Raw genomic sequence first — 7,149 nt, forward strand, 5'->3', positions numbered from 1 at the left:
CCACATTTGATGTCCGATTAAGATGGTTCAAGCATTCACATGAAGCTTATTTCAAAATCTAGCTAATGATACTAGTTTTACTTAAATCTAATATCTCACTTCCAAATTATGATTTTCCCCTTTCACACAAGCACAATGGGCATGTCGTTGACTCTTAACTACATCCTCATGAGCATAGGGAGTTGTTAAATTGCTTAAATGTCCCATGGTAATGGTCTCAAATATAATGCTATACCAGATTTCTTGTGGTGTTAGCCAAACTATATAGATTTCTTTACACACACATCTCCATCAGAAACATATATGATGAACTCCCACCCACTGTCATGATCATGCTACCATCACACACATGAAATCATTTACTTCAAGTGCTTACATATATATATATATATTATATATACACATACTCCATTTTCCTTTAAAACCATTTTTTAACTAAATCCACATTATTAAATAATTTGAATGCTAAAACATGCATATGGAATAAAATACTAAATCAAAAACCATAAAATCACATTTTTACATTCACTTGTATATAGTTACACTGGCCAATAAAAATAATAAACTATTTGGTCATTTCAACTCTTCTATTCTTAAAAAAGGTTACTCATGGCATAATACCCTTTCTCAAATTCCTTTCACTCAATCAATGCATAACTTACAACAATCCACACATATTAGAACCTTGATGTCACATTTCAAAAATAGATGGTGACTAGATGGGATGTGAATCGTATAACACATCTCTATAAGCCTCTAATCTTAAATTCATTCCATTTGAAATTGTAATCAAATTTATATTGAAATTTTAACACTTTTGATATTGGTCATTATAATAAAGTTTCAAAATTTTTGTAAAAATTTTGGCAAAACCTCCCCTCTAAATAAGATCTTCCAAAACTCTACAATATAAAAATATTCACAAAATATCATGTCAATCAGGAGCTTAGCTTCTTCTAGCCAACATATAGCATATATACTAAAGTAGAAGACCTAGATATAGCCTATGTGGAGCACCTAACCAAACTTCTCCAAAAATTTAATACATAAGAATTTATAATTACATCAAAAGGGAAATTTCGATCAGTTCTTCACCCAGCACATCTATAAGTTCTTAGGGGTCAGCAGGAGGATCAATGTCAACTTGGGTATCTGAGGTCAAAAATAATTTTTCAGTGAATAATGTCTCAACAATAAATAATGGATCATGAATAAAAAGGAAAGTTCTAAATAATTATGTAAGTTAAAGAGACAACAATTTTCATAAAAAAATTTAATAAGTTTTAGAATAATATGGCTCTATAAAATTGAAATAAAATCTTAAACCATTAAACTATCATAATAGTTGTTATTAACACTTGATTTCAAGAGAGCACATAAATAAAATAAATATTTGTAAATAAATTACTAAATAAAAACCAATGGGATAAAAAATCACCAATTAATCAAATTTACAATTATAGGGACTTATAAGAAGAAATAACAAATGTGAACACATAGTCCACAATGGTAAATAACTAAATACGGCTTATACCATGAAAACAAATATGGACACATAGCTCATGAGGGCAAGTAACCAAATAGCCTGAGTTACGAAACAAATGTAGACACATAGTTCACGTGAGTAATACGAATCAAACATGGCTCAAAGGTACAAAATCAAACGTAGGTGTTAAACCCACATGTAACAAACATGAGAACAAAGCTCATGAAATTTAAACTAGCTAGTCATTGAATAAGGCGATAAGGGCTAACGGAACTGCCGTTAGCAACTAGTGTCCGATACAAAGTCCCTTTCAAATCTAATTTCAAATATGCAAGAAAATAATCAATAATAAATAAAGTTTTCATTTTCAAAGTTGAACTTGCATGAATCATTCTCTATATTAATCCAATATTTGATAGAATGAAATTTTATAATCAAAGTCCAAACTAGTATTTATTGATTACCTAAAATTATCAAATCTAGTAAAAAGAGTTTCACAAAATAAAGTAATTTAAGTATCAAAATAAGCAAAAATCATATTATTGTTATTAAAATGATTTACATAAAAATGTAATATTTTAGTAAAGATAAATTTGATTGGAAAATTAGTTGCGATGCTATCTACTTGCCTGGTGCACTCCCAAATCTTACAATGTACTTCAAATAGGCTGCTTTTGTAAAACTTTCACTCGAAGATTCCCTGATACCCAAAGTAACACCATTAACATTTTCAATCTACAACTTTGTAAAAGCATACAAATACTCTTTTAATGAGAAAGGGATTCTTATCATCAATCTTTTTGTATATAAGATGACACCATGAGTTTGGTATATCATTTTCCATAACACATGTATATATACAATATCCATACTTCCTGCTACACTATCCACACACACACATACACACACACCCAACAACATTTACGTTTTGATATAAATATAAAGTTTGAACAATCATAATTACTATCAATTTCCCCTTTAAAAAAGTTTATCAAACACCTTGGGTGCATGAAGGTTGAATTTGTAAACAAGCATCAAGCATCTTAATAGGCACTAATCTTTAAATCATAAGTGTATGCTCTTCTATCTAAATTACATAGACCCACCATTTTTTTCAACACCACCAACCAACAATATATAATCATCATATATATCATACCATTATATAACAAGACTCTATCTTACTCATTTTATCAAACATTTTCTGGGCAATAAACCTCAAACTATTACCAAGCCTCTTATTCAATTTCATTTCCCAAAATTTTCCAATGTCAATCTTGGAATGACTATAATTCTTAAAAGAACAATTATTTTTTTTAAACAGCCCTAAAGCATTAACAACATAAACACTTACTTAAAGGTTGGAAAAAAACTTCAATTTAATTAACTCAAATTGCTCCAAGTTACCTTCTGATAGAAGACATTTGTTAACACATTTATTTATCAATTAGGACCCTTTTATTAATGACTTATCACCTCAAAGTACACACATTATTTTAGATTTGAAATTTTGTCTAAGTTTCTAAGTTTAGTGCACTAGGGTATTTTAGTCCAAAAAAAAAAATTTTGAAAAAATGTCACAAGAAAAATTGAAAAAGTTCATTTCATATCCAGTTGATGAGTGGTCAAATTATATTTTTAAATTTAATTTTAGTTTGAGATTAATTAAATAAAAAGTAAACCATTTTTTAAGTGTCCTAGTTTGACCTAGTTTTTAGTTCACCTTTATATGAAAATTTTTATATAATTTTTTGTAGCTTGAAACTTGGTTATGTTAACAAATTCTCCCTTCTTATTATGAATTTAATTCTAGACTTTAATTATATTTTATTATATCACATGTTATTTAATTGAATTATGTGATTTATATGACACAAGTGGTATGTGACTTGTGCATCAATTAGGAAATTGAGGTCAAAACTTCTTGAGGTCAATGGCTCAATATTTGCACATGATTTATGATATTTTTAGGAGATTAAATTAGCTTTAAATGATATGGATGACACATGAAAAATTAGGCACACATTAGAATCATCTACTAACCAATAGGAGAGTGCCACCTTGCAAGTGTGACAAGGATCCCATTTCTATTTTAATTTCTTTTCCTATTTTTAATTAGAATTAAGTTGATGGGAAACAAGATATGCACGTCCCTTTACCCCAATTTGAGATCATCCACATCATTCATTTCATCTCCTTCATTTTCTCTGACTTGTTCATAGTGTTCTTTATTTTCTCTCTTTTGTTCTTCATTTTCCAACACCCTAACCTCCATTTTCAGCCACTAAACCTCCATAAAACTCACACCATTCTTCTCCTCCCCTCAATTTCATCCTAACTTCCCACTGTCACAAGGATCATCATTTCCATCATTCAAGAGCTATGGAGTTTAACCTTCACAAGCAATTATTAGGGATCTTGAATATGATGAAGATAAGCTAATTTCTTTAGTAGAACCCTAGGGAGATGAAGATGGAGGATGAGTCTTGAGTTTCATATTGGATGAGTTCTTTTGTTTCCTATCCTCTTCTCTTTTTATTAGATGGTTAGATTCCTTAAGCTAGGATTTAATTATCTTAGCTCATAAATTCTAATTTGAATTTGATGTTGATGTAAAGAGAGAAGATTATTTCATTTAATTTCTTCCTTGGACAGCCATGACTGAATTTGGCCACTCTTTGTTTAGCATATATTCTTGTGTTTTTCAATTAGTGAATTACAAGTGTTATTATTGCATAATCTTATGATGTTAATGCTTGAGTTGTTGAGTAGCTTGACATTATCTTGTAGTTACTTGATTCCTTGTCTTGGCTGTGGCATTTGAGGTAGAGTTTTGAGTGAATCACTTGGCTAATTTTTACACCAATTGGTTAATTGAACTAGGGACTTTAATCTAAGACCTAGAGAAGTTAGCTAATTAGGTTAATTGGCTTAGGATAATTTTCTTAAGTCATGACAGCTTTAGTCAAGAGGAAAGGGAAGCTAAACTTAGCCTAATCATGAGAAGATAATGAGTCCAAAATCAACTAATCTCTAGGGTTTCACTCTTATAAAAAGGGAAGCTCATTTCACTCACTTTATTTAGCATTTTATTTACTTGCACATTAGGTAATTAGTTTAGATAACTAGGTAACTAAATTCCTACAACTTTGTGTGATTTATTCTACTAGATAACTTTTAATTAGACTAAGACCATTCCTTAGGAGATAACCTAGGGTTGACCCTATATTGCATTAGGGTTAGCTTTAGTTTAATTTTAAGGATAAGCGACTAATTCCTATCAAAATTCCAGCACCGTTGCTGAGGAATGTGTTTAAGTTTAATTCTAAGGTTGTTTAGTGCTTAATTTATTTATTTTGTGTTTTTGAAATTTTTTTAAAAAGTCATAAATTTTTTTTGTTTTGTTTAGTATTTTTGTGTGTTTTGAGTCTTTTATATTCTCTTTTGGAAAAATTAAAAAAAGAGAAAAAAAACTTTAGTGCAATTTTCATTGGTTTAGTGTAGAGCTAAAAGTACTCTATTTTTATTATCTCTGTCTGAAATTAAAAAATTAATTGGAAATGAGTTTGAGGGCATCTGAACTTGAAATTTATTTCATTTGAAAGCTCTATATCTTAGCCTCATTTTAAAATTGGTTTGGTCAATTTTGGTCATGGGAAGTGTCTTGTGGAAATGTTACAAGCTAATAAAGTTCAAGGAGCCTTTACAGAAGATTCCCAAAAATCTGTTACTTATCAGCTAAGTCTCATACTACCTTAACCTATGATTCTACCCTATTTTCTCTTAGTTTTGACTAGTAAGAACTTGAATTCAAAAGGTTTAAAGAGTTGATATCTTACCCAATCGTAATAACAAAGGTTCTTCAGAAATAAACTAGTACTTTGTGACTAGTTTGAGTTAGAATGATGATAAAGCTTTAAAGCTATAAGCATGATTTGCTCTAATTTAGAGAAAGAGTAGAGAAATAAAGTTAATTATGAGGAAGTTAATGGAACATGTGAGTGAAAATTGGCTACAGTGATTGTGAATGAATATGATTGAGGGAGATGATAGCGATTAGGTGCCTAATTGTAGTAATTAGCACTTTTGTCAATAGTAAGATTGACTTTGGCTTGTTAATTTTATGTAGATTCTAACGTGTGATGCGTAAATAATGAAAAGGTGCTTGAATAGGGTTATTGGAATACAGGTAACCCTTTTTAGAAAACAAAAGGGTTGAGGTAATCATAAAGTTTATTATATTTATTAATATTATAACTGTGTAGAAGAAATTACATAACTGTGGTTTAGTTGGTTTTTTATGCATGAATTTGGTATTAAAAATAAGTTTAGCATGAAATGGATTTACAAAAAGAAAGTTTTAGAATTTTTAGCTTTAAATGAATGAATATATATATATATATATATGTTATGAAAGTATATGGTGTGCAAATGTGAAAGAGCAGTGAATTGTGAAATAGGGCATGATCATAGGGGGTGGGAGTTCACCCAAGATATATAGGGGTATGTGTGTGGAGATGTGAGTGAAAAATTCACATGGTCGGGCTTGAACCATGGGACATCCAGTGCAGCATTATATGGGCTAATACCATGGGTTATCCGATATAGCATATTATATGACTATTACCATAGGACATTCGAGCAGTTTGGCAACTCCCTAGTACTTGTTAGGAGGTGGTTAGGAGTCAATGATGCTTTTATCATAAGTGTGTAAAGTAAAAAATCATAGTCTATAGGTGGGTTATATTACCTTTAGCTGGGTGTTTTTACGATTGAAAGTGTATTTGAGTCAATGAGTAATTGATGCAATCGAGCCTATGGTTTTGTGTCGGGGGAGCATTGGAGGTTCGGTGGTTAGATGATCATGCTAGGTGTATTTATGTGGAAATACTTTGAAAAGATGAAATTTCTTCATACTTTGATATAAATTTGATATTACCTTAGTTTTCTTACTTTGGCATGGTTATTTATGATAATAGATATTCAATGAACTATATTAATTACTGAGATTTTTATCTCATCCATGGTTATTTATATTTTTCAGGTTCTAGCACTAGTGGTTCAAAGGGGAAAGACATTAGCTAAGTTGAATCTCTCATTAAAGCCTTTATAAGATTTTGGTGTAATGAACTTGTATGTTATTAGATAAGAATGTGTATAAATTGTCTTAGGATTCAAAACATGTGCATGATATGATGAATATTGTGTTTCATTGATTTTAAACTCCCTAGCCCTGTGTATATGTGTGTATGTGAGGAAACAAGAATGTGGCCTAGTGGATGGAGCATATTATGTGAAGATATGATAAATATGTGAAGTGTATGTGAAATTGGGCCTTGTATGAGATTGAGAATAAAAAATGAGAATTTGCCCAAGTTATGTGTTATGGGTAGTTTATAGGCTAAATGTGTGTATGTATAGTATATTGTCTATCTATTTGGTCAATCAGGTGTGTATTATCCATTTGGACGTGATCAAGACCTAAAAAGTGGCTAATGATGTATGGTTGCAAATTGTGATGCTCGAGTGGCAAATTTTGACTTAAAACGGTTAAAATGCTAGATTTTGAATGGAATATCGGATTAAAATAAAACTAGTGTTTTTAGTTAGATTTTGAAACAGGCTTCATGTGGGCAATTGAATCACCCCAATCGAACATCGGA

Source organism: Prosopis cineraria, unplaced genomic scaffold (assembly GCF_029017545.1).
Source record: "Prosopis cineraria cultivar Desert tree isolate PC_DT_omini unplaced genomic scaffold, ASM2901754v1 PC12, whole genome shotgun sequence".
NCBI classification, from domain to species: domain Eukaryota; kingdom Viridiplantae; phylum Streptophyta; class Magnoliopsida; order Fabales; family Fabaceae; genus Prosopis; species Prosopis cineraria.